General features: G+C 41.7%; 1 long non-coding RNA gene across 1 annotated transcript; it reads left to right on the top strand.

Annotated features, from left to right (window-relative positions):
• Positions 1-463: 463 nt before the first annotated feature.
• Positions 464-5,330, top strand: LOC118151588 (uncharacterized). Its single transcript, XR_004739982.3, has 2 exons — positions 464-940; positions 5,103-5,330. It is a non-coding gene; the product is annotated as an uncharacterized LOC118151588 (long non-coding RNA).
• Positions 5,331-7,617: the final 2,287 nt, after the last annotated feature.

Below are 7,617 nucleotides of genomic sequence, written 5' to 3'. Positions count from 1 at the left end.
GTCCACTGAGCAGTGAACTCACTGTCTCAAGTTGTGTATTCTAGTTGGGACTCTTCTGCTAACTGCTGGAGGGTATTGGCACAATCACTTAATGTTTTATTCAGAAGGGAAATAGAAGTGAACACTTAGTATTTAAGTTGGAGCCAGTTTCTTCTTAATCCCTGTGACCTGCCGCCTGCTAGGATTCCCCAAGTTTGTTTTTCTTTTTCTCCAACACCAGAACTTGTGCCTTTGCTTGTCCTGCCTCTGTCCTCATGGTTTCTTTACTAACAGCTCTGACTTCCCTTCCCAGCCTCTCTCGACACATGTAGAAGACAAGAGGCAGAGGATAATGGCTTTGCTAAGCCCTGGATTGTTCTGAAGTTTGAAGTGGTAACCCAGGAGCCATCTCTTTCATGAAAGCAGTCAAAACCGGGTATTAGAAATATTTTGGAGGTTAATGGAAGAGTGACTTGAGCCTCCCTACTACTGAACTGTTTAATATTCTAGAATTTATGTGATGCAGTGAAAGACAGACAACTCTGTCTGCAGTTTGGGGACTGGGATATGCCTGTGCACACATGCATCTGCTCTGTTTTGGTTTCGCTTCACTTTAGTTATTTGATTTGGTGTCTGCAAAACCCTGTGTGCACATTTTTATGAGTCTTGGGACAATTTACTGCCAAGCTTGCTTGAACTCTAAAATATGCCTCCAGTTTCGGAAAACCACAAATTATTTACCAAGGAGGCAAGGAAATGGAGGTCACTGGGCTCATTTCTTACATAATTTTCAACTTCCTTTCTGAGGCCTGACTTCTCCCAGTAGTCACAGTGATGTCTTCTTTAGATAGCCTCAATAAGGGGGAAGAAAAGGTGAAACGTGGTGAAAGTTGCTCACTGCTGTGTTCCTCTGCTTGCTTTTCATGCTGTGTGCCAGGAATCAAAGCTGGAGTAGTGGAAGGTAGATATAAAGTAACCCCCTTTTCCTCGGTTGTTGTGTTTATAAAGATTTAAGTAGGAACTGCTAAAAACAAACAAACAACAAAAAACCCTCTACTTTGTGGGAATCAAAGTTATTTAAGGTCTGAAAACAATAGTATTAACCTAAAACAATAGAAAGACAGTCACCAAAATGAAAGTACAGAACAGGTATAGAAAGTCGATCTCGGAAACACCAGCGGGTATGAGTTTCTTCCAAGATAATTCAAGAGTGACTAACATGTAACTAGCAAATACATTCAGCATATGAAAGAAAAAGAATGAGGATAAAGGGGGGCTATAAAATAAACAGGAGAAGAAGTGATGACCATAGATCAAATAGGAAGGATAAGGAAGGAGGAAAAGATAGCTCCTATGTGTCCAGCTTGGAAAGGTAATGACTCAGTTGAGTGAATAGGGGAGACACATTGAGGGTTTGAAAGCCAGGAACTCAGGAATTTTTAAAGACATGGTAAAGTTCTTGTTGTTTAGGTTTACTTATGACACATGGGTACATAGTTCTGTCCAAAGGGACTGGGACACTTCGTTAGGTTTGAGGAATTTTTTTCTGCTGTATTCTCTTTTTCCTTTTTTTCCAAGGAGTCAGGGTAAGGAGAGGTACCAGGTGCTGGTGGATAGTTTACCTTGGAGATCATCACCTTATGGAGGAAGGAGCTGGTAGAGTCAGCAGAGACCTCTTCTGGTGGGCCTCAGAGTTGTGAGTTAAGCACTTGGACTAGGGAAACATCGGATGTTTCATCACATCAGCAGGGTTTAATTCAATTAACGAACAGGACCCAGAAATAAATTAGCTGAGACAGTGGGAGAAGAGGGGCAGAATCCCAACTGTGCTTAGTTATAATTTCAGATGGAGAATAAAGAGTGCTCCAGGAAGCAAGGCTCCAGGCAAATGATGAGTTTTTGAATTTCTTCATGTTTATGATTTCATTTTTTTCCCTTCATGCTTATGATTGTAATTATCTGTTTCCCAAAGTGATTAGTGGAAACAGTTTAAGAGGAAGTGAATATGTGTACTGGAAGGGGAGCTAAAAGTAGGGTGACATTCCATTTCATAGTCAGGCTTGTGGGTGGGGAGAGGATGGTGAGAGTGAAGAGAAAGAGGGGTCCATAGTTTCTGAGAGGAGGAAGGAGAGGAACACAAGCTTAGTTCCTGGAGAAAGACGTTGATGGGATCCCAGGCTGATTCCACTTGGATCTGCAACACTCCAGAGAAATCCAGAAGCCAGCAGCTAGAATGAATGTTTATTTCTCAATAGAAAGCAAAAAGGGCTGAGATGGAACTGAAAATACTGAACTGTCTGAAATGAGTTACCTTATGGAGGTTCAGGCTAATGAATGAGTTTTTTTCCACATCCATGTATGATCCACGCGAAGTTCATTTCATATCTGCAATGATCTCTGTGAGAGTCCAATGCCTGGCACTGTTAAGGGCTCAGTAAATGTTGGTTCTTATTTCTGATTCTACCCACAGTTATACCTGATTCTCTATTATTCTGGTATGTGAGCAACCTCTGTCAAGCTTTCTACAGTGTGTATCTGTGCTTTCTAAAGTCAACATACAAAGTAAGATTTAAGGCTCGTGTGGTGGCTCACGTCTGTAATCCCAGCACTTTGGGAGGCTGAGGCGGGTGGATGACCTGAGGTCAGATATTCAAGACCAGCCTGATCAACATGGTGAAACCTCATCTTCAGTAAAAATATAAAAATTAGCTGGGTGTATTGGCACATACCTGTAATCCCAGCTACTCAGGAGGCTGAGGCATGAGAATCGCTTGAACCTGGGAGGCGGAGGTTGCAGTGAGCCGAGATGGCGCCATTGCACTCCAGCCTGGGCAACAAGAGTGAAACTTTGTTTCAAAAAAACCAAAAACCAGAAACCAAACCAAACCAAAACAAAATAAGAGTTAAAATGTAATGTTCTAAACTCTACTTCTTTTGAATTATTTTCTCAATGTTCCAATTGACTCATACTTGTCAGGCATAAAGTTTCTCCTTAAAATTGGTTTTATTTATCTCAGTTATAAGACAAATTAGAAACAAATGGTTTTTATTTGTTTTGAAAAGCAGCTACAACCTTTGAATGATAAACACAATTTATCCATCTTTCATTTGTTCTTTGTTTTGACTTCGTTGAAATGAATTTCCTTTTTAGACTAGCAATATTCAGATAATTTGTGAAATATTTTATTTGGGTTTAAAATAAGGAATGTGGCACATTGATCATCTAGCCCATTAGAATCAGCAAGTCTTTTGTCTTCAGCAGTTTAGTTGTGAAATGCCTAGTTGTGGTCTTCTTTATAGCTGTCCTGAGTTGGCTGAGATTCTTGAATGTGAAGATTGCTAGCTTTAAGAGTTTTGGGAATTTTTTTTTTTTTTTTTTTTTGAGATGGAGTTTCTCTCTTGTTGCCCAGGCTGGAGTGCAATGGATGATCTCAGCTCACTGCAACCTCTGCCTCCCAGGTTCAAGCAATTCTCCTGCCTCAGCCTCCTGAGTAGCTGGAATTAGAGACATGCACCCCCACACCCAGCTAATTTTGTATTTTTAGTAGAGATGGAGTTTCTCCCTGTTGGCCAGGCTGGTCTCAAACTCCCGACCTCAGGTGATCCGCCCACCTTGGCCTCCCAAAGTGCTGGGATTACAGACATGAGCCACCATGTCCGGCTGAGTTTTGGGAAATTCTTGACTATGCTTCCTTTACATATTTCGCCCATCCTATTTTTTCTCTTTTCTTTAGTAACTCCAATAATAGGAATGAAGGCATTTGCACTATGACTTGCATGTGACTGATATGTGTATTCTTTTATATTATCTGTGCTTTAGTCAAATATTTTATGCTGATCTGTCTTTGGGATCATCAAGGCAATCTTTGGGTATACTGTTCAACTCATCCAATGAAGTCTTCATATCAAGTATTGCGTTTTTCAGTCTTAGAATGATTACTTTCTACAGATTTAGATCTTTTCCATCATTTGTTCATATTGTCTTTCAATCTTTTTAATATATTGATCATTGTATCTCAATGTAATATTAAGATGCTAAATAAAATATACTTTTATTTTCATCTGCTTATATTGTTTGTTTGTTTCACCTGGTAATTGATCACAACCTCTTGCTTCTTTTTATGTTAGTAATTTGTGACTGTATGCCAGATATTGTGGATAAAACACATGTCAAAGCTCTGTATCAAGCTACTTCAACCAGATAGGAATTTGTGTTTTCTCTGTGGGGCAGATGAAGTGGTAAGATCATCACCTCAATCCAAGAGGCTGAGTTAGATCAAGACTAGGAGGATATTTTAGTAAGATCCCCTCCACCTCTAGTTTTGTATTTATTCGTCAGGCCCATCTCTTCCTTACTGTTGATTGACAGTGGAACGTTCAGGCTGTTCGGTATCCTGCCATACGCTCCATCCAAGTTTGATGAGCATCTTGGGGAGACCAGCCATGTTCTGTGCCAGACGCCTTTCCTCAAGTGGAACTTTTTCTCCCAATTATTATGGGACTTCTGGTGATTTTAACTTACTTTGCAGAAACTTCTAACCTTTTACTCAGCCTCAATTTAGCAAGGGTACTCTGAGGAAAATTGGCAAGGCATTCGGGGATACTTTTGTTTCCAAATTGTGCTTGTTTCTATGAACGCCACAAGCTTTGCTGGCTTCTCTTTCCTTCCTATGGTGCTTCGGCATGAACCAGGTCTGAGCTGTTTCAAATCAGCAGATATCCCAGGAGAGAAAATAGCCTGTGAAAGTTACCTAACCTAGGTAAAACACTCTGCTGTCTGGAATTTTTGTTCTAATTCTTTTTGTTTCTATAATTCACTGATCTCCTTAAATAGATTTTTTGCAATTAATTTGTGTTTTTTAGTTAGTCTAACAGGATTGTGTTCTCCTGCAACCCATGGCATTCTATTCATAACCAGGAGTCCCCTTAGAGTCAACTTTTAAGAAGTCTTGGGCAGCTATGTCCTTCCAACCTAACAGTCCATGAGATCTTCCCCTATTTTTTCAGAAGCTGCAGATGAGATGATCACAAAGAAAAGTATGGACATGCGTGACAAAGAAAGGTTAAAAATTAAATTTGTACTGTCACATGAAAAACTTGACCATTCTTTTTTCTGTGTCCAGAGATACAGGGAGTCCATGGAGCCTCCCCTGCAAGCATCAGTACAGAAGTCGATGGTAACCCGGATGCAAGCCCAGGACTGTGTTGGACCTGGGAGGAGTCCGCTGACTCAGAAGACCTGCATCTAAGGAATTGGCTGTCCTTATCCTTAAGTATGATGACTATGTTTGCAATTCCAATAGACTCCTTGATGTGTTCTGAATAAATATGCCTTTTGGAAGTGAACTAGAGCCTTTAACTTTGACCCATTGTAGTTTCCTTTCTGTATGTGTGTGTGTGTGTGTGTGTGTGTGTGTGTGTGTGTGTGTTTTAATATATATATTTTTTTGTAAAGGCAAGGTATTGCTTTTTTGCCCAGGCTGGTCTCAAATTCCTGGACACCAGTGATCCGACTGTATTGGCCTCCCAAAGTGATGGGGTGATAGGTGTGAACCACTGTGTCCAGCTGCTTTCTGACTTTTCTAATATCATGCTATTTCAACTCTGTTCCCTATGTACATTTCCCCGATCACATGGTTGTGTCTTGGCATTTCAAAATACTTAACAGACTTTGTTTTGTTTGATTTTTACAATGAACTTTTATGACTAGGCATGGCCCCAAGTTCAGTTTTATAGTTAAGAATTCTATAGGTCAAGAACACAGTCAATAACAGCAGGTGACAGGATTTAAACCTGAGTCACTTTGCTTATTTTTTTTTCTACTCTATCATTATGTGAATCTAACCTACCTCTGCAATGACAGATGGCCCCAGAGCAAGAACACTTCCTTACATCTGGTATACAGTTGAAAAGTGAAAATTCCATACAAATAAATATGGAAAGAATTTTTACCTGCTCCTGTAGCTTCCTTTCAGGGACCTGGCACTCACGAAGGCTGAGTAACTGAAAGGGGACTTATGTAACTTAACTCAAAGCAGAGAAGGTTACAGAGACTCTCTTAGCATAATATAACATGGAGTGATCATGCTTGGATGTGCAAAACGTCTGATAGTCTTGGATGTGGCTTCACTCTGAATTACACCAGTGAGGCAAGGGCAAGAGGGACTTGGGGGAGTGGGGATTCAAGGGGAGATGCTCTGATGAAGTGGAAGAAAGACAGCTACACAGGAGGACTAAGAGGTCACTGAAAGACTTCCTAGCTTTCCTTGGAAGAAGGATCAATTGCCCAGGGCAAAACAAACTTGTCGGACCCAAAGCTCTCATTTGAGAATTTTGTTGTCTAAAAATTATAAAATATCAGCAATTTGATATGGTTCAAAATAATATTTTAAAACTCTTCCTTTTTCTATTCTAAAATAATTTTTAATAATGTAAGCTATATGCATACATGCTTTAAACATCTGACTATCATATAGTGGATATTTCAAGAAGTAAATGTTCAGCTTGTCTTCACCCTCACTCGAAGACATTCTGTGTGTATTAGGCTGTTCTTGCATTGCTGTAAAGAAATACCTGAAACTGCGTAATTTATAAGAAAAGAGGTTTCATTGCCTCAGGGTTCTGCAGGCTGTACAGGAAGCATCTGCTTCTGCGGAGGCCTCAGGGAGATTTGACTCATTGTGGAAGGTGAGATGGCAGCAGGCACCTCATGTGACTGAAGCAGGAGCAAGAAAGAGAGAGGGAGTGAGGTGTTACACTTTTTTTTTTCTTTTTTGAGATGGAGTTTTGCTCTGTCGCCCAGGCTGGAGTGCAGTGGCAGGATCCTGGCTCACCGCAACCTCCACCTCCTGAATTCAAGTGATTCTCCTTCCTCAGCCTCTGGAGTAGTTGGGATTACAGGTGCCCACCACCAAACCCGGATAATTTTTTTTAGTATTTTTAGTAGAGATGGTGTTTCTCCATGTTGGGCAGGCAAGACTCGAACTCCTGACCTTGTGATCTGCCCACCTCGGCCTCCCAAAGTGCTGGAATTACAGGCATGAGCCACCGTGCCCACCCGATGCCACACACTTTTAAACAACCAGATCTCTCTCTTGAGAATTCACTCACTGTCTCACAGACACCAAAGGGATGGTTTAAACCATTCATGGGAAATCCGCCCCCATGATCCAGTCACCTCCCATGAGGCCCTACCCCCAGCATGGGGAATACAATTCAACATGAGATTTGAGCCGGGACACAGACCCAAACCATGTCAGTGTATTAGCCAGACGCTTGCAGCTATATGAAGACTATCGTGGTTACCCTAGCTACAAATGCAGATGTCGGTGACACAGGAGGGGGCAGGGAAGTGCTGGGAGGAGAAGGGCGGGTATTTGGCGAGGGCTCTGCTCCTGAGCCTTTGCCCACAGACCTAGGTGAGGGCAGGCACTCCTGCCTTTGCGCCTAAATGTTGCATTTCCCAAGACTGCCATGCCCCCATCCTGTGCCTATAGAAACCAAGAGAGCTTAGTGACACTCACAGAAGTGGCTGGACATCCAGAAGATGTCAGGAAGAGCACACGGACCTGCACCAGCAAAGGCTGGCAGGCCACTGACTGGGGACGGCCGTGGAGTTTGGCTGGGCGGTTGGAGGAG

This window comes from Callithrix jacchus, chromosome 2 (genome assembly GCF_049354715.1).
Source record: "Callithrix jacchus isolate 240 chromosome 2, calJac240_pri, whole genome shotgun sequence".
In the NCBI taxonomy this organism is placed as follows: Eukaryota; Metazoa; Chordata; class Mammalia; order Primates; family Cebidae; genus Callithrix; species Callithrix jacchus.
Note: the sequence above shows the minus strand (reverse complement) of the source record. Positions and strands in the feature narration are given on the sequence as shown.